Source organism: Myodes glareolus, chromosome 3 (genome assembly GCF_982192425.1).
Source record: "Myodes glareolus chromosome 3, mMyoGla1.1, whole genome shotgun sequence".
Taxonomy (NCBI): domain Eukaryota; kingdom Metazoa; phylum Chordata; class Mammalia; order Rodentia; family Cricetidae; genus Myodes; species Myodes glareolus.
In genome coordinates, this window is record NC_142028.1 from 19514717 (window position 1) to 19523773 (window position 9057).

General features: G+C 34.0%; 1 pseudogene; it reads left to right on the top strand.

Moving 5' to 3' along the window:
• The first annotated feature begins 6305 nt into the window (after positions 1-6305).
• LOC148122553 (taste receptor type 2 member 125-like) lies at positions 6306-7239 on the top strand (annotated as a pseudogene).
• Positions 7240-9057: the final 1818 nt, after the last annotated feature.

Consider the following 9057-nt stretch of genomic DNA (forward strand, 5'->3'; position numbering starts at 1 on the left):
AAACAAACAAACAAACAAACCTCATATGATCTACATATAATATTTTTGTCTATTTATGACTTTAAATTTTTTGTTTTTGTTGACTATTTGATGAAATGGCAGGGAACTTTCTAATGTTCTATGACTGTGCTAAATAACTGGCCCCTCAGTAAGTTTCTTAGTTTTGTCACTAGCAGATATAATGACATTTTTACCTTCAAATAAAATGGTGGAAATTTTCCTCACACTGAATTATTTACTCCTGATTTGATAAAATCCAATATAAGTATCAAAATGTCTTATTTCATAAAATGTTACCATATTTTTTAAATTTTTAAAATACTTCTAATTTAAATATTGTATTATTTTATCTCTCCTTCTCCTTTATCCAGTCCCTCCCTCCTGCCTTCTGTTGACCTCATTCCTCCTACTTCATGTTGATAGCCTCTTTTTCTTTGATTATACTTGATGTGTGTGTGTGTCCAAGTATACAGAAATATAACCTACTGAGCACATTTTGATTTTTGTGTGTCTTTTTTGTGTCCAGACCACCCTGTACTGGACAACAAGTAGGGGACCCACTTGTTGTGAAGACAAGGGCAATTTACTTTCTCCCAGCATGTTTCTCTCATTTCTAATGAAAACAATGATACATGTCACTCATCCATAAACAGTGATATACTTATTAATACGCATATGCTGTATTAAGCAAAGTAAAAGCATGAAAGTACTTAGAAATTATAAATAATTCCAGAAAGAAAAATAAAAAATTCAAACACAGGAAAGTTTTTCTCAAAATCATCTGCTAGAAAATAGTTGTATTTTATTATTAAATGTTCAGCATGGAGTTGGGTTGATGGGGAAGCAGTGGGAAGAATCTGGGAGGGGTTGGTACAGGGGAACCATAATCAGAAGATATTATGTGCAAAATATTTTTTCAATTGAAAAATAAATGCTCAAAAATTATGCCACCATATCCTTAAACTCTTAACTCAAAACCTGTCCTTAGCTATTTCATTAATTACTACTACTTTTTAGTGACTGGTTAAGCTATTGGTGATTGATCTCATTGGAATACATGAATGTAGCTTTCATTAAGCTGTGTTCCATGGTCAACTGAATGTGGTTCAGTGATGGCCATACACTTATGAGTATATAAGCAACACTAATGAGACATTTTGGTTCTTATTAGGGGGCCCCTAAAAGGGAAAAGGATCTATGCCTGATGTATGAGTTGGAGTTTTGTAATCCATTCCCTATGGTGGGATGCCTTCCTCAACCTTGATGCAACACGTGTGGTAAGAGCCTCAATATAAGCTGCCAGGCATTGTTGACTACCATGGGAAGCCTTACCCATTAGGAGAAGTGAATGGGGGAAGGTTGGGAGGGAGGGGGGACAATGGGTAGAGGAGGAGGAGGGAACTATGTTTGCTATATAAAATGAAGAAAAATTTTAAAATAAAAAATATAAAGAAGACACAAAACTGGGTGTGAAGTAGAGAGTGAGTCTTGAAGGACGTGAGAAATGGGGTGAATATGACTAAAATAGAATGTATGAAGTTCTCTAAGAATTTATTAAAATATATTTTGACATTTTTTAATTAAAAATTTTCACCTTCTCCCTTCCTCCCATACCCTTCCTACTCCCCCAATCCCCCTCCCCTCCCTCTCCAGTTCTAAGAGCAGTCAGAGTTCCCTGCCCTTTGGGAAGTCCAAGGTCCTCCCCCTCCATCCAGGTCTAGGAAGGTGAGCATCCAAACAGACTATGTTCTCACAAAGCCAATCCATGCAGTAGAATCAAAACCCAGTGCCATTGTCCTTGGCTTCTGAGTCAGCCACATTCAGAGAGTCTGGTTTGATCACATGCTCGTTCAGTTCCAGTCCAGATTGTTATGAAAATGATGGAGACTTTGTCTAATTTGAAATGAAAACCTGACATAATCCAAACATAATACAGAAGATAATATCAGACATGTGAACAATTATTTGTTACAATTAATATTCAAGGGTTGGAGAGATGGCTCAGTAGTTAACACCAAGTACTGCTTATTCAAAGAAGTCAAATGTTATTTTCAGCACTCATATCAGATAGCTCACAATTACCTTTAATTCCAGCTGCAATGGACCTGCTGTCTCCAACTTCTTTGTGTACCTGCACACTGATACATGTTGATACTGTCAGAATAAAAGATTGGTTCTTCAATTCTAGGAAAAGTAATACTATAAGTGAGGTCTGAAACTTATACATGAAAATTGTGAAGAGAACTTAAATATCAAAGGAAATTATAAATAATACTATAAAATTATTATAGCAACAGGTAAGAAGATATTGCTCAATGTGTTTATATATACTATTTTACATGACATATTTTCATCTATTTTTAGTTTTCAGGTATTATTAATTCATTGAGAGTTTTAAATTTCATACAAGGTGTTCTCATCATATTCACATTCCATAATATAATTCTTTCCACACTAACCCCCTTTACCTACCCACCCTCCTTTGTGTTTTATTTTCTCTCCTAAGCCAATAAAGAAACATTTGTGCTGCCCAAACATTGCTGAATGTGATCAAGTTATCAGGGACTATAATTAAATATAAAACCATTTCTCTCTCCCTTAGAAGCTAACAATTTCCATTACTCTATGGCTAGGAGTAGAATTGTGTGCCTCACTGGCCTCTCTGTGATCAGATTTGGTCTGGCTGAAGTTTACACAGGTTTTGAATGTGCTGTGACTGTATATGAGTAGTGCCCTGCTGGATCTAAACATTTACTTGTAGTTGTCCATTGCCTCTTTCACGTACAGTTTTTCTACTCCATCGTTCACAATGGCGGCCTATAGACAGAGACCACTCATTTGTTTCCTGGCTGCTCAGACCCAAGTAATAACACAGGAACTATATTAATTAAAACAGTGCCTTGCATATCAGCTTGGTTTTCTTACTAACTAACTCTTACATCTTAAATTAACCCATTTCTTTTATTCAGTGTATCAACACAAGGCTGTGACTAACTGGGTAAAGTTCCAACAACTGTCTCCTTCGGCAGCTACATGGAGGCTCTCTGATGCTGTCTTCCCTCCTCCTCTATTTTCATAGAATTCCTGTCTCACTCTATTCTGATCTTCCATAGGCCAAAGCAGCTTTATTCATTAACCAATAAAGCAACACATATACAGAAGGACTTCCCACACCAATGGTCTCTGAGACATAAACAACTTAAAGAAAGATTTCTTTTGGCTCACAGATTCAGAGGGTTGTCAACGATTGTCTGGCTCTATATGGTTGCTTCAATCACAAGTTAAGGCAGACTATCAGGGTATCAATAATGTATGACAGGAGGGGCCTCATTCTTCTTATCAATCAAGAAGTAGAAAGAGGCAGAAAGAGACTGGAGACAAGATATATGCATGCACACTCTCATCATCACACTTCTTCCAACCAATCAAGGCCTACTTCCGTAATCTCTCCCACTTTTTAATTATATATTCAATTATGATTATATCAGAGGATTGATGAATTAATTAGGTTAGGGTCTTTATGAAACAATCCAAACCCATAAGCCTATAAACTTGAATCCGAAGTCTTTCATACATAATGGTTTGGATCATCATTTCAAAACGTAAATTCTGACTCTTATAAAAATATTTCCATTCTAGTCCAATCAAAGAGATAATCTAGATCTCACAAGGTATTGATTAAAAAAATAGAAACTGTTTGTGGGATAAGAGTAGATGCATTGGCTAGTGTCAATTTGTCTACTTCCTATGTGACCCAATTATATCCATGATCTCTAGTAGTAACTGGGTTTGTGAGGATATAACTGTTACAAGTTTTCTTGTTCTTATAAATAGAAACCCTTACCTAATTAAATTCTCAGACAGAGTACTTTTCTGTTGAAGAGTCTGCACTAACCCGGCAGGAAATGGTCATATCTTGTCCCATGATCCATGTTAGAGCATACACACTGTCCCTGTTCCTTAATTCAGTTCAGTATTTCCACCTTCTGTTTCTCTGTATTGCATTGATGCCAAGAATTGATTCAGGGCTTTGATCTTCCTTCTCCTTTAATTTATTGAAGTCACATCTGTCCTTAAACAACTATGTTTGATAAATTCACAGGCTCACTTTCCCTGAGTAAATTCTGACATATCCATCCATCAGTATCTTCTTGATTTCATCTGAAAAGTTCAAAAGTGGTAACTTTTATTAATGCCATTAGTCTTCATTTTATGATACATTGCTGTAAAAAGTTTCAGTCATCCATTTTCAGTATTAACAGAAATAGAGTAAACCAACACATAGAACAGTCAAATAAATTCAGGTAAGGTACACCCTAAACTTCTATTCTGTCAGGAGTAATGCAGAGCAGGTCACAGTCCATTCTCATCAACTACAATCATCAAAGAAAAATAATTGATAATTTTTAGGAAGTGGTGTCTTTTTCATACCCTCATTAAATTGGTCATATTGCATATACTGAATGAAGGATGATAATAGCGTATTTATATTGTCACATCTATGTACTGAAAATATGTGTTTGAGATTAGAATTTCATCTATAATGCTCTAAGTAGAGCAAGATAAAAAAACTTACAATTATGTAAACTCAATATTGTGAGAATATAAATGTGAATGGCAACCTGAAGATAAAATGTAGTACTTTCTATATAAGCATAAATTAGAACTTATAAGGAAATGAGTAAAGAGCTAGTATTCTCTGAAGAACTAATTTACAACTCTGCTTTTGGAATGAAGTGTTGAGGTCAGTCTCACCTTGTCTGGAAGACCATCTTCCTCAAGGAACTGTTGTTCACGCAGAAGATAAGGTGTGTTTACCCTATATAAGGTACAGGAACAGGTAGAACAATATTGCTCACAGCCCCTGGATTCACAAATTTATCACTTTGCTAAGATTGTACAATCACACACCCACGGTTACTTATATTTTTCTTTGTCTATTTTGCCTTCCCTCTTTCTTATATGGAAGAAAACAAGCCATGGGACTTATTAGTCTCTAAGATGATACCATAATTAGGCTTCTGAAATTTCCAAACTATATCTCATACTGGCTTACCTTACTTTCCAGACAGTTCATGTTGATTTTCTTTGTTCATTGTTCCTTCAGAGATCAAAAAGTATGGGAACATTACACACAGCAATACCCTAGATCCTTTCTGACATCACATGAAGTTAATGATGCATCTTTTGATTGGTAAATGTTCCTGAATTGTTTCATTTCTTTGTGTTCCCTTCAGCTGCTACAGAGCAGTGGCATTATGCTGTTTATTTTTCATCTCAATCAGAGAGTTTGGAATCAGTTGTTAGTTTATTATATAGTTAATAATGGTGATATGTAAAGAAAGACAAAAATCTCAAAGTCAATGATGCTCACAAAAATTTACCCTATTGAGTAGAGGACAGGCAGAGAGTGAGGAGCCAGAAAACCCTCAGTTTAGTGACTAATTCAGTGTTTCAGATAAATTTGTACAAGTTTTCATATGCCAACGAGAAATATAACCTAAGTAAATTGAATCACTATATTTAGTACCATGTTTTCTCTTGGGACTATATTTAAACATTGTAGCTATCTTGATACAAAGAATGAGCTACCAAAATAAGAAATGTTGACTAAAATGTAAAGTATTGCATATTTGAAGGGGAAAATTATTTAGATAGAAATAAATGTGAGACCTGTATGGTATGTGTTTGTGTGTGTGTGTGTGTGTGTGTGTGTGTGTGTGTGTGTGTGTGTGTGTTTGCCATAAAATGAATGAAGTAGTTATTCACATTACTAATTGTTCAAGGACTAATGACCTACATCAAGTTATTAGGTAACTTTTAGTTTGGACAATATGAGAATATATCTCTGGAGTACTAATTTGAAGTGTTGAAATATCATTGTTACTTAAGAAATAAATTGTGTTTGTTTATATTCCATTTTCCTCTCCTGCATGACTGAGAGTTTTTGCATGATACTTTTCCAGACCTCAAGTTATCAGATTAAAATTTGAAATGTAAATCCATGTCATAATGCAAATAAATGTATATGAATTTTATGAAACTTCAGAATGTCCTTTATCATCAGTTAAAAAGACTCTAGGCTGCTATTGAACAAAACATCTAGATGGAGCTGAAGTCAATTTAGAAAATTCACTGGTTTTATGAAGTCAACTGATTCTGTTTGCTTGTTCTTTTATTATTGCATGTGAAAATTAAATGAGTGTATATGTTGTATACTTTGAAAAATTGTAGATATATAACATTTAAGATGATTGCATTAACATCAATTCTTCAGTGACTTTATAACCGAGAACATAAGGACAATGAGAGATGCTGCAAAAGTGATATCTACAACAATGCTCAATGTGGAGTTTATATCTGTAAATATGGGAAATGGATTCATAGCCGTGGTGAACATCATGGACTGGGTGAAGAGAAGAAAGATCTCTTCAGTGGATCAGATCCTCACTGCTCTGGCCATCTCCAGAATCACTGTGTTGTGGTCCCTGTACCTAATGAAATCAATATTTTCAATGTACTCAGATGTAAAAGTGACTATGGAAACAGTAAGATAATCTTATCTGGATAATTTCAAACCATTTTAGCATCTGGCTGGCCACAATTCTCAGCAACCTTTATTTTTTCAAGATAGCCAATTTTTCCAATTCTATTTTTCTCTACCTAAGGTGGAGACTTACAAAGGTGATTCCAGTGGCATTGCTGGTTTCTCTGTTCCTCTTGTTTCTAAATATTTTAGGAACAAACACAATAGATACATGGATATATAAGTTCAACATAAATGTATCTTACTGCTACAAATTAAAAAATTTTGCACACATAACAAGATATCTAAAATTCACAAATGCTGTGTTCCCATTAAAGTCTTTCACTATGTCCCTGACAATGTTTTTTCTGTTCATCTTCTCTCTGTGGAAACATCTGAAGAAGATAAAACACATTGCCAAAAGCTCACGAGACACCAGCACCACAGCTCACATCATAGCCTTGAAAACTGTGGTCACTTTCCTCCTACTGTATGTAATTTATGTAACGTTCTCTCCTTGTGTAAAACTTTGAAGTCATGAGTTTGAAGAAAATATTTCTTTCAAATGTTTTTACCCTGTTGGCATAATTGCTTTTCCATATCTCCTTTTGTGGGTTGTGATTATGGGAAACAGTAAGCTGAGGGAAACCTTTCTTCTTGTATTGTCAGTGTTAAGGTGCAAGATCCAAGGAGGTGCACCTGTGAGTATCTGACACAGTAGGTGGGGGATAATGTTGCATAATTTCAATGAGGATTACTTCATAAGAAATTATTCTTCAATTTAATATACATATTGTAAATATACTTGTATCCTGTAAGAAGTAAGTGCTATACAAACTGAAAACTGCTTTGAGAAGAATGAGAATATGAAAATCTACATATAAGAATATTTTAAATAATAATATTTCAATAGCTGTAAAATATTTGATTTTTAAAATGATTAGTTTATAATAGAGAAATATAACTCCTGTCTAGAAAATTAGTTCATTATGTGACTTTTTTATTTACTTTTATTGTTTAAGAATGACGACCTAAAGTCAGTTCCTTAGCACCCAACTAAAAGCTAGATATAGCCCAGCATTTAGGGATCAAACACAGGGAGATCCTGAGGATATCTGGCTGATCAGTCTAGCTAAAACAGCAAACTCCAGTTTTAAATAAGAGACTCTATATCAACAAATAAGGTTTAATTCATAGAAGTATACATCTAGTATACACCTCTAAACACACAAACATGTGCTGACAAGCACACATACATACATATGCATGACACTCATATATATAAATAATTATATAATAATATAATAGCAAGTAAATATACACCCTTCTGAAAGTGTACAAGAAAATTGATGAATTTTTATGCATAAAATAATTTCAAATTTAGAAAAATTGCTTTTTTCTCATAGATTTTTTATGTAGACTTGCAAATCATAGTTTTTATATCTTCTCAGAATCATGGTGTCATTTTGTTTAAATAATTCTACGGGTGTTAGTTTCACAATGAAAATCAATGGGTCATGTATAACATTATTGGGAATATATATTTACATTTGGAAGTAAGTCACCATTCTAATGACATTATAAAATAGAAAATTGATGTGTTTTATAGGTACTTACTAGAGAGATGGTGTTATATATGTGGCCACAACATAAGTATTTATGCATTCTACAGAGTTCACCAGTGCAATGTCAGTTTTCACATGGAAAAATTGAGACCTAATGTAGCAAAAGTTTAGAGCATAGTAATACATATATAAAGGGGTGGAAATTATATTTGTTTTCTAACTGGAAGTCAGGTTCTTTATGGAAGTGTCACATGAATTTTCTATGTCAAACTTGTTTCTTGTTCATATTATCTGCATGTAATTTTAACCATTATGTTTCTATTTCCTTTTAATTATGACAATTTTCTTCTTTTGGTGTTGGTTTCTTAACAAAATGTAATGAACTTAGTTTAATATCTTGTTATTGCAGAAGTAGGAGTAATTTCAGAGTCCAGAATGCTGTTAGATCATAGAACCAGACAGAATATTTCTTAGTGCTTCACTGGGAGGTGAAATACTAACTTCACCTATCATATAAATATTTTTAAATTATCTTCACACCAAATCTATTTCTTTTTTCTCATAAAATCTACTACTGTTATGAAATGTGTGTTGTGTTTATTTTATTTATTTATTTCATATGCATTAGTGCTTTGCCTGTATTTATGTCTGCGTTACGGTGTCTGATCCCCTAGAACTGTAGTCACAGACAGCTGTGAGCTGCCATGCGGATGCTGGGAATTGAACCCAGTCCTCTGGATGGGCAGTCAGTTTTCCCAACCCTAAGCTCCATTTTTCTTTTGTCTTTTTTGTTTGTTTGTTTGAGACAGGGTTTCTTTGTGTAGCCCCAGTTTTTCTTGAACTCACTCTGTAGACAATCTAATCTCAAACTCCAGAGATCAACCTGTCTCTGTCTAATGATTACTGAGATTAAAAACATTGTTATTTATAAGAGGATTTCATATTTTTGCCTATTTAATTAAATTA